The sequence below is a fragment of the Panthera tigris genome, chromosome A3 (genome assembly GCF_018350195.1).
Source record: "Panthera tigris isolate Pti1 chromosome A3, P.tigris_Pti1_mat1.1, whole genome shotgun sequence".
NCBI classification, from domain to species: domain Eukaryota; kingdom Metazoa; phylum Chordata; class Mammalia; order Carnivora; family Felidae; genus Panthera; species Panthera tigris.
In genome coordinates this window covers 119,419,119-119,433,920 of record NC_056662.1, presented here as the reverse complement: position 1 = coordinate 119,433,920, position 14,802 = coordinate 119,419,119, and the positions used below count along the sequence as shown (strand labels likewise).

The window sequence follows — 14,802 nt, the reverse complement described above, 5'->3', positions numbered from 1 at the left end:
TAAGCTGGGAGCGTGGAGAGTACCAGGAGCGCCGGCAAAAGAAGAGAGGAGGTTGCGGACAGCCTGGGAGAGCCAGGAGAAAGTTGGTAAAAGTCCGTCTCTCGGAAGCACAACCAAAAAAAAAAAAAAAAAAAAAGAAGAAGAAAAAGCTTACAGATGAGCGTAGAGGCCCAGGAAGCTGTAGGGAAAACTCAAAGCACACAGAGATGGACAGAAGGCGCCTGCAGAAATTGGGAGCGCTCCAGAACAAGAACTGTTGGGGAGAGGGCTCTCCTCTTCATACTACAGGTGGATAGACAGGGGTCCCTTAAACGCGTGGCTTGAGTTCAGGCTTTGAAAACCTCTTCCTGGCCAAGTCCCTGGGTCCCCTACGTCACTCAGGATCTGCCTTGGATGTCCCATTTTCCCGTTTGCGGGGGGGCAGGTGGGGCACACTCTAGTTTAAAAGTGTAGCAATTCCTCTTTCCCAGGCACAATCATCTGGTGCTCAGGAAGACTACATTCCTCTTCTGGAGCCTCCAGGTGCGGACTCAACCATTTCAACCTCCCTCCTCCAGAGCAGAGGCCCCTATCCCAGGGAGGAGGGACACACATACACACACACTCTCTCTCTACCCACATCTGATAAAGAAGCAGACCCTCTTGGCCCTACCTTCAAGGAGCTGACAGATTCAACTAGACTTGGAGAGATAGGAAAAGGTCATTGAAAAAACATCTGTGAAGATAACTATACCACAAATACCAAGCCCCGTGGACTTGGATGGCTTGAAAGCCCAACAAAAAAAAAAATGGCTAGTATGAATGATAAATGAGGTTAAGAGGTCAGTGTGGAGCAGAGATGAATCAGATTTGGAGTGAAGTAAGATAGAAAGGAAATAAGAGATGTAGGGCTGAGGTGGGGGGGAAATCCTTGCCCATCTCCACCTCCCAAGACAACTAAGGCTAAAAGGGTGCAGAGAAAGATGTCAATGGATATATCCCACAGCAGTGAAGAATAACACAGGTGTTTCTGGCAAGACCAGATGAATGGTTATTTTGGAAAGATCAGCCTGATTTCCGTTTGCAAGATGAATTAGAAGGAGGAGCAGAGGAACTGAAGGTAAATGCTGTCAGCAGCAGAGAGCTGTTTAGCCAGCAGCACTTGTCAGAAGATCTGGACTTGGGTTCTGGTTCCATCACCATGACCTTGAACAAGTCACTTAACCCCAAGAAGTCTGGTTTTCTCATTTGCAAAATAGAAGTGATAACATCTGCCCTCCCAGGCCCTGGAATACCAGCATCTCTTAAAGAGATACTGCCCCAGGTGCCTGGCTTCCAGCCACAGTCAGCTGGGAACATACCAGCTGGAACAGGTGCTGGTATAAGGAGGTTAAGAGATGTGCTGTGAAGGACGGCCCACCATCCCTCCTGGGGCTCGGCACCCTTCTGAGGGCCATCAGAGCAAGCAAGCCCTGAAGAGGGAGGAAGACTCCAAATCAGAGAGCTTTCTCCAAATAATACTTGGGGAGTTCACACTTCGCTCTCCCAACCCTGACTGAGACTCAGAATCCATCCATACAGCAAGGAGAAGGAGTCAGGCTGTTCTGTTCCAACCCATCTTTCAACCCAGTCGAGGGATGTGGAACAGTTTTTCAGGCGATCCCCAAGCAGAGACCAGAAGTCCTGAATTTGTGCTTCTTGCCTGCTGGAATCCTTTCTGGATGAGCTTCTTCTCTGATGCCTCCTGGGCATCCAGGGCCTGTAAACAGGCCACTTTAGACCTCCCCTCCCAGGCCTCCTCTCAAAATGAAATTTCTGATCTGGTTTGGCCAGCTCTTTTTTAAAAAACTCTAGATCTTGGGGCACCTGGATGGCTCAGTCGGTTAAGCGTCCGACTTCGGTTCAGGTCGTGATCTCGTGGTCCGTGAGTTCGAGCCCCGCGTCGGGCTCTGTGCTGACAGCTCAGAGCCTGGAGCCTGATTCGGATTCTGTGTCTCCCTCTCTCTCTCTGTTCCTCCCCCGTTCATGCTCTGTCTCTCTCTGTCTCAAAAATAAATAAACATTAAAAAAAAATAAATAAAAATAAAAAACTCTAGATCTCATCCATGGCATCTCCTTTTCCACTAATACGAGGTTAAACACTTTAGACTCTACACTGTGGCCTTGGGACTTCTTCAGACAGTAGTAACGATCCCTGGTGCATGCAGCCAGGATTCAAAGTGTCACCTCGGACAAGGACCATCAGTTTCACTTTCTCTTGGCCCACTTAATCAAGTAGCCTTTCCCTCCAACTGCCAAACTTCCTTGTTCTCATCCTTTAAAATTAAGCCCAAATCTTTACCTCTTCCACCCAGCTCCCAACTTAAGCATAAGAAAGACCCAACTCAAAGTTGTCCCCTCACCAACCTAGAGCACCGTCCCCCTCTTGTAGCTATGCGGACAGGAAAGTTTCCCCCCTTCTGTATGTATGCGTCACTCAGAGATTCATGTCTTCTTGGTGCTCAGTGGGCAGAGACGTACCCCAAAACAGAAGAGGCCTCAAATCTAGGACACGAGGTGACTTTAGCAGGAAAAAAACAGGGCAGCCTTCAAGGATCCTCAGGTCATGTAGGTCCTTGACCTTCCAAAGGAACCTTCCCAGGCTGGTTACTGAGATGGTCTTTTTTTTTTTTTTTTTTTAAGTTTATTTACTTAAGTAATCTCTATACCCAATGTGGGGCTCGAACTCATGACCCTGAGATCAACAGTCGCAGGCTCTTCCAACTGAGCCCTGAGATAGGTCTTTTGATTGCAATAAAGATCATAAACCTGAAATACGAGTGTCACATAAAACAAGCCAGGTTTTTGGAAACGTTAGAAAGTATGTTGAAAGGGGGAACTGCTGGATGAAAAGATCTAGTGGATGTCAAGAGCCTAAAAGAAGTGTTGGAGAGGAAGTATCCAGGATGGCCCAAAAGAGAGGGTAACTTGAAAGAGAGGGCCGTTTCCTGTTTGACAGGCAGAAAGCAGTGATTCAACAGGCCTGATGAAACACCTCTTAAGGACACCTGACTCTTCGCCCTGATCCTGCACTCATCGAGCAAACTTCTCATTTTAATTATATTTTCCAGCGACTCCGATGCCAGTAAGTTGCCAGAAAACAGCAGGACAAGTGCTAGGATCTGTGTGGCGAGGACACGTCCTGTTATAAATCTCAGCATTCTGCTATGTGTCGCTCTCCTGTGTTTCTGAAGAACATGATCACAAGACGTGCCATTAACCTGACTCTCCAGCTCCCAGACCTGAGATGAGGCACGAGGGCCACGATCCACCAGTAAAGAGCAGTAATTCCCACGGGTCAAGGTGGGGACGCCAGGCCTGCTGGGCTGGTTTTAACTCAAAGTTCAGTGTTCTGCGGTACGCTCTGACATGAAATCCGGTGCCGGCAGGACAGGGGGAGGTCATGTTGCTGCCATCAAACAGGACATTTAACCACAAGTCCGTTTACTCAAAGCCAGAGAAGCCATCATCCCTATGAAGCCATCTGCAAAGCCACATATTGAGGAAGCACTGTGTATACTCTGCCACAAAAGCACTCGCAGCCATCCCAAGGAGACCTGGTCCGCACAAAAGGCCGAGAGATCAAAATGGATGTCTGTTCCGATCCTGCCCTTCTCCTACCTGTAGCTCAAAAGCCTCAGTGCTACGCACTAGACTCTGACTACCTGCTGATTACAGTCAACCCTCTGCATGGCATTCAAGGCCCCCACAAGCCGTATAGCGCTTATGTCACGCAGCCCACTCAGCCCACCCACTTGCTATTCCCGAAATATGCCCTTTCCTGCCTCTGTGCCTTTGCTCATGCTGTTCCTTGCTCCTCCCCTTCAACTCCCACCAGCCCAAATCCTATCTATCCTTCCAGTTCATCAGTTATCTCCACCATCAAAGTTTCTCTAGACCTGAACTGTCCAATAGGGTAGCCACTCACTGCATGTGCTATTTAAATTAATTAAAATTAGGGGCACCTCGGTGGCTCAGGCGGTTGAGCGTCCGACTTCAGCTCATGATCTCACAGTTCATGGGTTTGAGCCGTGTGTCGGGCTCTATGCTGACAGCTCAGAGCCTGGAACCTGCTTTGGATTCTGTGTCTCCGCCTCTCTCTGCCCCTCCCCTGCTCGCCCTCTGTCTCTGTCTCTGTCTCTCTCTCTCTCTCAAAAATAAACAAAAACAATGTTTTTAATAAATTAAAAATTAAATAAAAATAAAAGTTATTTTCCTCAGTTGCATTGGTCACATTCCAAGTGTCCAAGAGCCACCTGTGGCTGGGGCTATTATATTGGACAGCACAGATCTTAGAACATTTTTATCATTGCATAAAGTTCTGTTGGACAGTGGTACTCTGGCCCCTCCCCCTTACCTTTCCCTACTGAAAAACTGCCCTGCCCCCACTCCGAGGTGCTCCCATAGCACCTTGTAATCCTCTTAGCACCTGCCAATATTTGCCCATACTAAGGCGATCGTGCACTCACTCATCTTTCTCCTCCACAAATTAAAAATTCCTAGAGGGCAGAGACTGGACGTTATTCAGCTTCATATGGAAGCAGTGTGGACTCGAGCTTCTTGCACATTGAAGAGGATTTAGATAGTGTTTGCTGAACTGAATTCAACATTGTCTCAGGAGCCTCATCCAGAATCCACTGCCAAAGTTCCCAGTTAGGGACAGATTCTGTCCATAGCAAAATTCTAATAGGTGCTAAGAGGTCCAGGTCTGCCCCCGCCCCCCCCCAACCAGAGGCCGGGAATCTTTGTTTGCCTGTTCCCCTGCAATCCATATGGAGGTTGCAAGCAAATGACCAGGACTGGGCTGCTGGCAGTGAAGCTAAAAATAGCCACGGAGCCAACAGCAAGGAGTTAGCAGGACTTGTTGCTAGGGAGACCAGTCACAGAGAGAGCAACTAAGCAGGGAGAGTGTCAGACCAGCACCTGGAGAGCAGAGGCCATAGTTGCGGGAGGTGGGGGGGGGGGGGGCTTGAAGTTGACAGGGGTCCAAGGCTCCCACCTAGAGATGTTCAGCCTCCTGGCAGCTCCTGACTAATGCTCTAAGTGGGGCAAATGCTCCCCCTGTCCCTCAGTAACCCATCTCCATGGAAACCACCATTACTGGGGTGAAGTACCAGCCCCTGGAAGGGAGGCCTCTGCCTAGAGCTGGTTGTTATGGCAACACCCCCCCCCCTTTCCTGTCATTCTCTCTCCCCGGGCTTCTCCTGTGGGGGAAAGGTGGGGGCCTGGTCTTGGCTTAGCCAGCATGACCAGGAAACACCCGCTTCCTGACAAGAGTAACCTGCAAGGGGCTCTTCAGAAGCTCCTGGGAACCCAGAAAGGCCAGTCAGTCCTCAGCACTGGGCAGGCCTTCCTTTTCTTCCCACAAGAGCCCCACAGATCATCTTGCTAGGAGAATCCCCAAATCGGTTGGGTTTAATTGTATTAGGATCACCCAAGGTTTTTAAAAATACAGATTCTTGGGCCCTCTTGTGGAGATCAGCAGGTTGGGGCAGGGCCCAGGAATCTGCTAAAACCTCCCTAGGTAATTCTGATTCTCGCCAGGTGTGGAAACCACTAAAGGCCCTGGCTGTCCTTGTTACAAACGAGGAAACCGAAACCTGCAGGAACTGAGCCCACCCAAAGGGTCAGAGCCAGTACCGGGAGAGGAAGCGGTCTGGAGCAGGAGGGGTAGGTGGAAGGAGATTCGGAGGGAAGCTCCCTCAGTGCAAGCGTCGGAGGAGAGGCCTCAGGGAGGCCGTGTGTCCTGGGCCTTTCTCTCCTCCCCTTCAAGCCAGAACATGCAATTGTCCGATACTGGATTGTGATTTAGGACCGAGCCTCTCTCGACAAGCTATCCCCTGTGGCACAAGGCAGAGGTAGTGGGGTTGGGCCGTCTGGTTCCCAGAGTGTACAGAAGGGTGGCGGCCCAGGCAGATGATCTGCGCCGAAAGAAACTATCCTCCTTCGGAAGGAGACCAAAAGGGTCGCCATGGCAACCTGCAGTGCGCTGGCCTGGTTGGGCTCTGTGCCATCCTCCCAAACTTGGGCCCAGGAGAGGTGCAGCAGTATTCAGGCAAATGCCGGAGGGGCAGGGGCGCCCCATCCCCCTCGCCGGTCCAAGAACCCACAGGGAGGCCGGGCTGTACTCCGGAGCCGACCTCGGAGCCCGCCTGGAACACACCCAGACACCGGAATCCGGGAGCACGGGAGTTCTGAGCACCTGCAGTAGCTGGGCCGGGGGAGGACACTGCGGAGGTGGGGGAGACGGGCCTCCGCCCTTCTGTTACTCAGCCTAATTGTGTGCCCAAGACCCACCGCACATGGAACCACAGCCCTCATGCAAGACAGCATGCAATTAGCTGGTAAATTATGTGGTAGGGATGCTGTCTCCATGTGCTGAGGGAAGTCAGAGGAGACGGAAATCAGTAAAGGCAGCAACGGGAGGATGACAGAGGGTATGCCAGGAGTGGGCACAGCCTCCCAGCTTTCTCAGACAGGAGCGGCCAGATCTTTAGGGGTGTCTGCAGTTGTATCGACTCCCCGGCAGATAGAGGGGCAGGGGTGTGAGGCACAGGCATGGCGCCTGCCTATCTATGAGGGAGAAGGAGTCCCAGCTCCCCCCCACCTGCGTGCCATCCATGCACTCAGATGCATTCTTCTGAGCCTGGGAGGCACCTCCTGGCCGACCCCTCACTTCATCTCTTCCTGCCACATTCCCAGGCAGCCTCCCCTCCTCCCCAGCCCCCTCAATCTCTGCAGTCACTGCTACGCCCCCCCTAATGCTGTGTGCCTGGGAGCCCCAACTCGCCAGAGCAGCCCTGAGGCTTCTGGAGCTTCAGCTGCTACCTCCTTCCTCACTGCACCCATCTGCCTTCTCCTTCCCTACCGCTCCAGGTCTGCTCCATAAGGGGAAGGCTTCCCCCACAAAGCCAGCTCCCCGCTGCGAATCAGTTCCCCGGCCCCTAGCCCGGAGCTGTTGGGTGTGCAGGGCTCCACCTGTGAGTGAGTGGAGTGCGGGTCCGGGCAGGGAGCAGGGGTGCAGGTGGCAGTGCTGCTGGTCCCCATACCTTACCACGGCAACATCAAAGAGTGGGATGTGAGGTCTCAGACTGAGCAGGGGATCATAGCTGATGCCAAGACCTTTAATAAGTGCCTAGCCTCTTTGGACCCTGATTTCCTAATCAGTCTGACAGGACCACAAATATCTGCTGACGAGTACAGGTAAGATCGAAGGAAGTCAGGAGGGGGGCGCCTGGGTGGCTCAGTCGGTTAAGTGTCCGCTCTTGGTTTTGACTCAGGTCATGATCTCATGGTTCATGAGTTCAAGCCCCACATCTGGCACTGTGCTGACACTGTACAGCCTGCCTGGGATTTTCTCTTTCTCTCACTGCCCCTTCCCTGCTCGTGCTCTCGCGCACACCCTCTCTCTCAAAATAAACTTAAAAAAAAAAAAAAAAGGAAGTCACGAGGGTGCAACATTTTGAGAGGTGGAAAGAACCCTATGACAGGTTTGCTTGAGGACTTGTCGATGTTCACTTTGCTTTAGAAACCCGACCCTAGAGAGAAGTGTTAATTTTATACCTGGGACAGATGGGTCAAAAGGAACCTGGTAAACCCTAACAGCCAGGGCTGCGCTGCTCTCCCCTCCCCTCCCCTCCCCTCCCCCACCCCTTCTCCAGGCTCTGGGGGTCAAAGGGAGGGGCTCAGGGACCACCATTCAGATTCAGGCATGCAGACCCTCTCAAGTTTCAGAGTCCAAAGAGAAGACCCAGGAGGAGCCCGGCAGACAGGCATTGCAGTAAACTACAGCTGGAAACAGCAGGAACGCCTACCATCTCCATCCCAAAGGGAAAATTTGAATTCCTGTACCAAGTCCTTTCCGGTCTTCTCCCCCCGCCCCACCCATGTTTGGAAACGGTTCCCTAGCTCTGCCTGCCTTAGAGCCCGAACTTCTTTCCTAGTTCAGTATTCCAAGATCAGAGAGTCTCACGCAACAGCTGTACATTAGAATCACCTGGGAGAGCGTTAGCAGCAATGTGGGCCAGGGCCCATCGCTAAATTCCAAATGTAATAAATCCAGAGGAGGGGCCCAGGCGGTGGTGGTTAAAACAAAACAAGACTCCCAGGTGATCCTAATGTGCACAGAGCGCCCCCCACCCCATGCGGTTGATAGGGCGGTAGGTGAAATGACAAATGCACCTTTTGGGGGATCTCTTCTGTGCCAGATTTGCTTTACTTGGAATCATCCAAAGCTTGGTGGTTCTCAAGCTTTCATAAGCCACAGAATCATCTGGGGACCTGGCTAGAAAACCAGCTTTCTCAGGAACCGCCCTAGAGATTGTGCCTCCTTGGGTTCTGAATGGGGCCTGGGAACATGCCTTTTTTGAATGCACAGCCCACATGATTCTGACGTAGTATCACAGCAACCCGCCCTCTAAGACACGCTGAATGCCGACGGCATCTTTGTTATGTATAAAGCAAGCCCAACTCAGTTTTTGGTTTTTGTTTGCCCCATAGAGTTGCCCTTGAAACAGCATCTAGATTCAAATATACAGGAGACTAAGCTCTTTCATCCCTATTGGTGTTTAATTCCTCCGAGTTGGAAATGAAAAATTAAATATGTATACTGCTCACCATTTACAGACTAAGGAGGAATAGGGGAAGAGTCATAAGGCATCTATAAGGAGTTGTAATTAAAAAATGGCAGATCTGAAAACTGGTAAAATCACACACACACACACACACACACACACACACACACACACACACACGACATGTTTGTCGTGGGAGAGTATAAACTGAGAGGTGGAGGACCAGGATGGCCAGATGCTTCACAGAGATTAGAAAGGGCTCCACAGCCTGGTGAAAGAGGGGGCTTTCTTGGTTCTTTAATGCGCTCCAGAACTCCTTCGGATTCCGAAGCCCTCGTAGTAGTCCTGGGCACCAGCTGTTCCCAGAAGCTCCAAGTCCCTGCCCCTCCTTATCCTGGTCTCCAACAGGCTGCTCTCCCTGCTTCCGGCTCTTCCCTTCCAGCTCTGTGCACGTGCCCTCCACAGCAGTGATTCCAGAGTCTGGTTCCGGACCCACCTTCAGAGCTGCCTGCTACACCTCTCCCAGCGCACAGCCACCCTGCCGGCTTCTCAAAACCAGCTTGTCCAACACCGAACTCACCCCTCTCCTAAGGGAACATATTTTCATGACCTTGGGGTGGGCAGAGAATTCTTAGAGATACACACACATGCTAACCAATAAAATGGGGGGAAGAAAAGGATAAATTGGACTTGACTAAAATTAAAAGCTCCTGCTCATCACAATACATCCTTAAGAAAATCAAAAGCCCAGACCACCTTCCAGTCCCAAACCCGCTCTTCCTCCAAGATTCTCTAGCTCAGATAATGACCACCACCCCCAGCCCCTAAATACGAGGCCAGTTTCTCCCTGTCCTCCGACTGGAGACAATTCTATCAAGTCTCTCGTGTCCGCCTCTTGTTACCTGGACCCTCAGTCAAAGCCCAGCCGAATGCCCTCGTAACTTGTCCTGCTTCTCGACTTCTCTGCTCTGGACTCCCTTGCCATGCTGCCAGGGTTACCTTCCTAAAAGCCACGGCCACCTCTCTCACACTCCTGCTCTCTGCTGCACAATGAAGCAGTTCCTGACCGTGACAGGAAGGCCTTTGCGGATCTGACCATCTTCCTTTGTAGTCTTCTCTCTCCTAACGCTTCCTCCCCGACTCTCACACCCTAGTTACCAGATCTCTCGCTGTTCCCTGAACAACCCAGAAGCTTCAGGGCTCTTCTCTTTGCCCCCTCGGTGGTTCTTTCCTCATTTATCCCTACTAGAATTCCCAAAGGAGGCCTCCACCAGGAAGCTTCCTGGAAATTCCCTGGAAAAGTGCCCTTGCCCTCCACTGTGCTCACCAGACTCTTGGTACCGGGAGCACAGAACAAGCCCCACGCTCTACCCGACACCGAGGTTCACAGTGAACGCTCCAGCCTTCTCCACTAGCCACATGTCCCTGGGACGGGAGCTGTGCCCATGCGTCTCCTCCAGCACCAGCACAGTGCTGTGTGTGTTTGGTAAGAACTGAATTCAAGTCCATTAACTCTTTCATCTAGAGTTATTGGCTCCTTAATAGGGTCACACAGTCCAGCTGGCCACCCCGTGCTTCAACATCCCTGGGGTCTCCAGGACAAATGGTCTGGTCTTTAAAGCAAAGCAGAGAGAACGTCACTGTTATATCTTCTCCTTTGTCTGCCCCATAGAAGGTGCTATAAGAACGCTTCTCAAAGTTGGGACTAAATATGCAAGCCATCTGGAGGTGCTCCAGACCCCAAACTCCCGGAGGATTTCTCGGCACCTACCTTAAGATCCCACTCAACGCCCTTCCCCTGCCATCCCTGTCAGGCAGACGGCTGGTTCCAGGGGGAGGGCTGCGTGCTGTCCCTTCTTTGGCAAGCCTTCCCCGAGGTCCTCAGGCTAGTTAGTGCTCCCATGGCCTGTTTGCTCCTAGTCCTAAAATGGCCGTACCGGGTTGCACAAGGTACTCACCTACCTGCCTACGTCTCCCAGGGGAAGGAGGCATCCCAGGCCGGGATTCTGACTTTCCTTCCAATTTGTTTCCGTAGTGTCTAGAAAATGTCGGAATGCAGTAGATCCGCAGACACATGTGGTGTTATCTTAAAGCTCAGATAAGGTTCCACGGTTCTTTGAATGAATGAATGAATGAATGAATGAATGAATGAATGAATCAGTGATTAATAAAAAGAAAACTAGCAATACTGGGCAGATCTAGGTAGAGGGCCACCAAAGCCAGAAGCTGGAATGTGAATTCCCAAGCTAAGGAAATGCCCTAGGAAGATGTGTCACCTGGCGGGGGTGGAGGGGTGTACTTTGCAACATGGCCTTTTTTGTATGAACTCAAGCCTCTCCCTAGCCTGGGCCTAGTGTCTGAAGATGAGCACCAAGTCAAGAGTAGTGAAGAGGAAAGGAAAACTAGGTTCCAGCACCAAACACGTAAATATTACAAAAGTCTTTATTAAGAATCCTTGTCGGGATACTTTATATATGTGTTTCTAGAAGAGGCATGTATGTAAGGTCTGAGAATGCGCTCAGATATTTAATTTCGAATTCATGTACAAGGTAGTACAGGAGACAAAGGTGCTACAGGTCATGACTCGAGCCCTCGTCCCCACAAATTGTAAAATTTTAGAATCTCTGGGGTCAGCTGAGTCTATTTCTGTCACGTTACAAATGAGGAAACTGAAGTGCAGAGAGGAGAAAGATCTTCTCAAATAGATCAGGGGCAGAGGCTGAGCCCGGAAACCAAGCCTCCTGAATCCCAAGCCTCGTGAATCTCGTTCCAACACTGTTTTAATCCAATCTCACAATGTCAAAGGTACCTTCATGAGAAAACAGCGATTCAAGGAGGGGCTCAGGACCAAGTGAGTGGAGCGGGGGGCGGGGCGGGGGCAGTCCCGAGGGCCTAAAGGACCCAAACCTGGCTCAGGCAGCCCAGGAGGTGGGGAGTGGAGGCGGCAGCTGGGGCAGGGGGTGGGGGGTAGGGCTGGGCCAGCTCTATCCTATCTCTTTTTTTAAAATGTGGTATGATTCTTTTCCTTTTTTCTTTTTTTTAAAGCTTATTGTTTTGAGAGAGGGAGAGAGAGACAGAACAAGTGGGGGAGGGGCAGAGAGAGAGGGAGAGAGAGAGTATCCCAAGCAGGCTCCGCCCTGCCAGCACAGAGCCCAACGCAGGGCTGGAACTCACAAACTTTGAGATCATGGCCTGAGCAGAAGTCAGACTTTTAACCAACTGAGCCACTAAGGCGCCCCCACTATCCCTCTCTTTTAACCCCATACTTTAAGGAGAAGCCATCAGCAAACCAGGAAGATTCTGTTCTAGGTGAGTCATTTGGGCGCAAAACAGAAGCAGCATGGGATGGGTTTTGCCCCCTGGGAACACTCTACAAGCATATCCGTGTGGTTCTCACCTCCTTATCTAGGGGAATCTTAGTTTCCTAGGAGTAAGATAGGGATAAAGATAGTTCTTATAGTAACTGCAGATAATATATCTGTCAAATGACAAAAACAATACAATTCAGTAATGCGTTTGATGTCCTTTATTCCAGGGAGAAGAATCCAAGGATCGGAGAGTACAGTGCCTAACAAGCAATGGAGTACTCTTCCCGAGGGATTCTGGCAGGAGGCGACTTTGATAGACTCTTAGAAGAGGTAACACGGAAACAAGGCATGATTGGCTAGGAAGTGCGGAATTTCCTTATAAGGCTAGCAGGTCCTATTTTCTAGGGTAAGGTGAGCCAACGAAAGCTGAGCTGGACGATTGTGATTGGTGTATGTTAAGTTTGACCTGTGGTTCCCCTAAGTGCATAAACTTAGGTTTGGATTCGTGACCTAAGCTGGGCCACTGGAACATACCATATCTTAGTTCTATGGTGAAAGTGAATGCTCCTGGCACAGTGCCTGGTACAAAGTAGGTGCTCAGTACAGTCCAACCCCTCTTGCCTAGTTCCGCGGCCTCGGCCAGCCGCTAGACCCCGCCCACAACCACCACCACCACGCCCACCCCCCCACCCGCCGCCATTTGTTTCCTCATCACTAAAAAGTGAGGGTTGTTCTAAGAGCTATTCTCTGTGCCCCCTGATAAAGTGAACACTCCAGTGTGCAAACAGCCCATCCCCTCAGGAGACAGTGGGAGCCTCTAAGATGATGACAATTTCACAGCCAGCCCTGGAAGTCACTCTGATTATAGGCTGTCACAGGAATACCTTTAAAAACCTGTTCAGCCTTTTGGTAAAGTACATACTTGTCATGCTTGCCCCAAATGGCATCACCTCCTTGAAGGAGATGTTATTTTTGAGGCCATCCTGCAAAAGTTCAGGTTGTCATGAATTTACGTATGGTGGATAAGAGAGGGATGCCTGCCGGTCAGAATACCCTAAAACTGCTATCCGCGTAGTTTGCTAATAATTTGATTTTAGTCCTTAATGGTCTACTAGCGTAGCCATTTCTCAAGTCTCCAGTGCTAGAGCCCAGGGGAATCACACCTAATTCATCTCCTTATTCCTAAAGCCCCAAGCACAATGGCCCCCTACTTAGTAGGCGCTTAGTGATTGCTTATTAAATGGAATATAGCACAGCAGGAGATGACCCTCTCGACATTCACAGACTGTTTCTTCCCAGGACGGACAGGAAGCACAGTCTGTTGAGACTGCAGGGTTATAAAGCAAGAGGAAGCAACATTTGCTCAGCTCAACAGAAGCAGCAGCACAAATGGCCAATAACCATATGAAAAGAAGTCCAGCCTCACTTATTATCTGGGAAATGCCAATTAAAATCATAACAAGATACCGTTTTTTTTCCCCACCCATTAGATTAGCAAAATATTGATGTTGGCAAAGGTGGAAATCTTCTCATACCCTGTTTATGGGCACACAAATGGCACTGCCCTTTTTGGAAGGCAACTTGGCAGGTTCGATAAAATGCAAAACACACATTCCCTTTGACCTAGCATTCCTCTTTCTAGGTGTCTTAGAGGAACACAGATGCACAAAGAGGCATGACCAAGGATGTTCGCTGCTGCAACGCGTATGTAGTAAACTACTATAAACAACACAAATGCCCGCCACTCAGAGAACGGTTGAGTAAAATCGTGGCAATCCATATGCTGGGATAGAACAGTGATTACGTGGCGAGATTGTTGAGACTTATTGTAAGTGAAAAACCAAGCTGTAAAACAAAACTACAATGTGGTTCCATTTATGTAAAAAAGGAAGAGAAACAAAAGCAACTGTGAAGTAAAATTATATATTTATACACACAGAGATGGATAGAAAAAATCATGTCGTATATACACCAAACTCACAACACCAAGCACCTCTGCTGGAGGAATTAGAATCACGGGGGAGGGATGAGTTTTTCACGACAAGAATGCATTTGTGTAATACTTATGTCATTTAAAATCATTTAGAAAAGTACCAAGCTCCTGTTATACGCTACCCCTGCCCTAGGAGCTTTAAATGTTAAGGATTATTTTATTAACCCACACCAGTTCTGAGATTACAATTATTGACTCATTCAGCAAACCTTTCCCCAGTCTCCCCTGAGTGCCACCCCTGGGGACAGAGGTGCCCAGACTGCCTGCATCTACCCAGCTCGGGTTGGGGAGAGGCGGAAAGCAAGCCGGGCAAGAGCCGCTCTCGTGCATACGAGATACACCCGGGAGCTCGGGGCACATCCAAGGCCAGCTACAACCAAGGGCTCTCAGCCTGGTGAGGTTAAAAGTGATGCCTAAGGTCCCACATCCTGTAAGTGGCCAGGCGGCATTTGAAGTCCCCTCCAAAGGCACCCTTCCCTTCAGGAACATAAAAGCTTTGCCACCTGTTGGAGGGCCCAGGGGGAGGGGATGGGGAACTGCCTGATATAGGCGGGAGAGGGGAGGTCTCTATGTGAACCACAGATTATTTGTTATCATCACTATTGAATATGTATTAAGCATCTAGTAAGTGTAAAGGTGCATGAGTCCCTCCCTTCAGGATGGGAGCCAGGAAAGAGACCAGATCCTAGATCAGCAGGACATGGTGTCCTTGCCTTGACATAATTTAGAATCAGGCCGGGGTGAAGAGATTACTCTTCATCACGCAGCTACAAGGGAGTCCTGAAACCACACAAACTGGAACCGTGGGAGTCCTCGGCCCCTCTGGCCAGACGACCGTCCCCGCTGCTTGAGCAGCCCTCTGCACCTCTTCTGCCTCACAGTGGTGACATCCGATGAAGTGACACATGTG

At 50.3% G+C, this 14,802-nt stretch overlaps 1 protein-coding gene and 1 long non-coding RNA gene across 3 annotated transcripts in view; one reads left to right on the top strand and one right to left on the bottom strand.

The window, feature by feature from the left end:
* Positions 1-14,802, bottom strand: part of DNMT3A (DNA methyltransferase 3 alpha) — a 98,736-nt gene that overhangs the window by 17,245 nt on the left and 66,689 nt on the right. The gene's annotated exons all lie outside the window — the stretch shown is intronic.
* On the top strand, positions 6,234-13,787 carry LOC102968291. 2 transcript variants are annotated; one of them, XR_006215969.1, is made up of 3 exons: positions 6,234-6,362; positions 12,127-12,229; positions 13,542-13,787. It is a non-coding gene; the product is annotated as an uncharacterized LOC102968291 (long non-coding RNA). The 2 variants fall into 2 exon arrangements; XR_001511004.2 differs by lacking the exon at positions 6,234-6,362 and adding an exon at positions 10,965-11,442.